Genomic DNA, 203 nt, shown 5'->3' with positions numbered 1-203 from the left:
ACACGGGACCCCCGGGCCGGCACAGACCTCTGCGCACAGCAGGAGCCCCAGGCCATTAGGCGCCCCGGGCACATGGGACCCCCAGGCACAGCCAGAGCCCCAGGCCAAGAGGGACCACTGGGACACATGGGACCCCCGGGACAGACAGGATCCCTGGGCACAGCGGGAGCCCCAGGCCAAGAGGGACCCCCAGACCAGATGGG

This window comes from Pygoscelis adeliae, unplaced genomic scaffold, assembly GCF_000699105.1.
Source record: "Pygoscelis adeliae isolate BGI_AS28 unplaced genomic scaffold, ASM69910v1 Scaffold13, whole genome shotgun sequence".
Classification (NCBI taxonomy): Eukaryota; Metazoa; Chordata; class Aves; order Sphenisciformes; family Spheniscidae; genus Pygoscelis; species Pygoscelis adeliae.
This window is presented reverse-complemented; position numbering follows the sequence as displayed.